This window comes from Periplaneta americana, chromosome 4, assembly GCF_040183065.1.
Source record: "Periplaneta americana isolate PAMFEO1 chromosome 4, P.americana_PAMFEO1_priV1, whole genome shotgun sequence".
Taxonomy (NCBI): Eukaryota; Metazoa; Arthropoda; class Insecta; order Blattodea; family Blattidae; genus Periplaneta; species Periplaneta americana.
Window position 1 is genome coordinate 7,426,748 of NC_091120.1, and position 3,881 is coordinate 7,430,628.

Here is a 3,881-nt window from a genome sequence, read left to right on the forward strand (position 1 = left end):
TGCTGACAGATTGTGATGAAATTCAATAAATCCAATTCAATTCAATAAATTTCATGTATTTAGTTGTTTACTGATGTATTGACGTATTTACTTATTTTATTTATTTTCTTGTCTATAAGTACAAAGTCCCCGATTACAATAAACAGTACAGAATTTTATTCACTTATGTTATGAAAACGAAAAAATTTCAAAAGACATAAAATTGAGATTGTAAATAGAGATATAAATAAAAGACGTGAATGTAAAAATGAAAATTGAAGAGTAAGAAATTGTAATATTATTTTAACTCGATTAGTCGAATAGTTTAACAACAACAAAAAAAAAAAAGATTTGTATTTAGTATGAAAACTGCTGAAATCTAGATGCTATACATTAAATAATTCATTGTATTTAGAACACATTCTTAATAATGGTTAAATTTTATATAATGAGGTGTTTGATTTTTGTAGTGTATTAATTAGCGATTTCTTAAATTTGATGTTCATGCGTTAAGCTGTATTAGTGACAACATTTCACTATTATCCAGTAGAGCGTTGAATATTTTATACAATAAAAGTTGTTCAACAGGTAATCTACGACTATCAAGAGACTTTAAATTAAATTCATTAAGTAGGCTGCTGTATGAAATTTTGTCCTGAAAAGTCGAATCATTATGATTATGATTATGATGATGATTATGATGATTATAATGATGATTATTATTATGATGATGATTATTATTATGATGATGATTATGATGACGATTATGATGATGCTGATTATGATTATGATTATGATGACGATGATGATGATTATGATGATGGTTATGATTATCATGATTATGATGATGATTATGATGATGATGACGATGATTATTATGATGATGATTATGATTATGTTTATGATGATGATTATGATGATGCTTATGATTATTATGATGATTATGATTATGATTATGATTATTATGATGATGATTATGATTATGATGATGCTGATTATGATTATGACGATGATGATTATGATGATTATGATTATGATTATGATGATGATTTTTTTCCTTTATTGTGCTAAAACAGCATGTTCCATTGCATACAATATTTGCAATACTACGTGCTATGTTTATGTTACATATTATGATTATTATGATGATGATTATTATGATTATTATGATGATGATTATGATTATATGATTATGAAGATGATGATTATGATTATGATGATGATGATGATGATGATGATGATGATTTGTTGGGATGCCACAGGGGAACCGGAGCTATTTGAGAAAATCTTTGTTTTACCTGGATCACAGACTTGCCCAACACAACTTATAAATCGAGGATAAGTCGAAGATCGTACCCGGATCCACGGAATTACAAATTCACTGCTGTAGCCACTAGACCACCGTGACGGTTGAATCGGAACTTAATTATGCATAATTAAACACATCCCACTTCTGTCTCTCATTATGCTATTTCGGTTTTATGGATGCCATGTTTCTATAATTATTTCTAGATCGATACTACCACCACCACCACCACCATTATTATTATTATTATTATTATTATTATTATTATTATTATTATTATTATTATTCGGACTTATGTGAGGGCGGCAATGAACCTTCGGGTTCCTTAAAAGCCTTTTGTAAGTATTATTATTATTATTATTATTATTATTATTATTATTATTATTATTATTATTATTATTTACAGAAAGTGGACAGCTTCAAATACTTCGGGTGTACTATAAGCAGTAATATGAGTGTTGCCAGGAAATCGAAAAGAGGATAGCAATGGCCAAGAAAGCTTTTAATAGAAAAAGGAGCATCTTCTGCGGACCTCTTAAAAAAGTACTAAGGAAGAGATTAATGAAGTGCTTTGTGTGGAATGTGGCATGTATGAGACATTACGACGAAGTGAAGAGAAGTGAATAGAAGCATTTGAAATAAGAATCGTGTGAAGTGGACAGACAGAATAAGAAATGAAGCTGTGCCAGAAATAGTGAGTGAAGAAAGAATGATGCTGAAACGGATCAAGAAGAGGAAAAGGAATTAGTTGGGTCACTGGCTGAGAAGAAACTGCCTACTGAAGGATGCACTGGAAGGAATGTGAACGGGAGAAGAGTTCGGAGCAGAAGAAGATATCAGATGATAGACGACTATATTCCTATATGGATCATATGCGGAGATAAAGCGGACGGCAGAAAATACGAAAGATTGAAGATGCTGGGTTTGCAGTGCCGAATGAATTAATGAATGAATATTTACTTACTTACTGGCTTTTAAGGAACCCGGAGATTCATTGCCGCCCTCACATAAGCCCGCCATTGGTCCCTATCCTCAGTAAGATTAATCCATTCTCTATCATCATATCCCACCTCCCTCAAATCCATTTTAATATTATCTTCCCATCTACGTCTCGCCCTCCCCAAAGGTCTTTTTCCATCCGGCCTCCCAACTAACACTCTATATGCATTTCTGGATTCGCCCATACGTGCTACATGCCCTGTCCATCTCAAACGTCTGGATTTAATGTTCTAATTATGTCAGGTGAAAAATACAATGCCTACAGTTATGTGTTGTGTAACTTTCTCCATTCTCCTGTAACTTCATCCCTCTTAGCCCCAAATATTTTCCTAAGCACTTTATTCTCAAACACCCTTAACCTATGTTCCTCTCTCAAAGTGAGAGTCCAAGTTTCACAACCATAAAGAACAATCGCTAATATAACTGTTTTATAAATTCTAACTTTCAGATTTTTTGACAGCAGACTGATGATAAAAGCTTCTCAACCGAATAATAACAGGCATTTCCGATATTTATTCTGTGTTTAATTTCCTCCCGAGTGTCATTTATATCTGTTACTGTTGCTCCAAGATATATGAACTTCTCCACCTCTTCAAAAGATAAATTTCCAATTTTTGTATTTCCATTTCATACAATATTCTCGTCACGAGACATAATCATACTTTGTCTTTTCGGGACTTACTTCCAAACCTATCTCTTTACTTGCTTCCAGTAAAATTTCCGTGTTTTCCCCTAATCGTTTGTGGATTTTCTCCTAACATATTCACGTTATCCGCATAGACAAGCAGCTGATGTAACTCGTTCAATTCCAAACCCTCTCTGTTATCCTGAACTTTCCTAATGGCATACTCTAGAGCAAGTTAAAAAGTAAAGGTGATAGTGCATCTCCTTGCTTTAGCCCGCAGTGAACTGGAAACGCATCTGACAGAAACTGACCTATACGAACTCTGCTATACGTTTCACTGAGACACATTTTAATTAATGGAACTAGTTTCTTGGGAATACCAAATTCAATAAGAATATCTTATAAAACTTCTCTCTTAATCGAGTCATATGCCTGTTTGAAATCTATGAATAACTGATGCACTGTACCCTTATACTCCCATTTTTTCTCCATTATCTGTCGAATACAAAATATCTGGTCAATAGTTGATCTATTACGCCTAAATGATGATGATGATGATGATTATTATTATTATAATTATTATTATTATTATTAATATGAATTAAACAACAAAATAGAAGAATATGGAAATACATGGATGTCTCATTCCCGGTCGGGGCAAGTCACCTGGTTGAGGTTTTTTCCGTGGTTTTCCCTCAACCCAATATGAGCAAATGCTGGGTAACTTTCGGTGCTGGACCCCGGACTCATTTCACCGGCATTATCACCTTCATTTCATTCAGACGCTAAATAACCTAGATGTTGATACAGCGTCGTAAAATAACCCAATGAAAAAAAAAATGGATGTCTCACATTTCAAGGATGCAGGAGGACAGGATACCATCCTAAGTTTTGGAAATATAAACCTCGGGGAAGAAGAGATATTGGAAGACCAGCCAAAAGATGGATGGACCAATTTCAGTAGCTGCTACA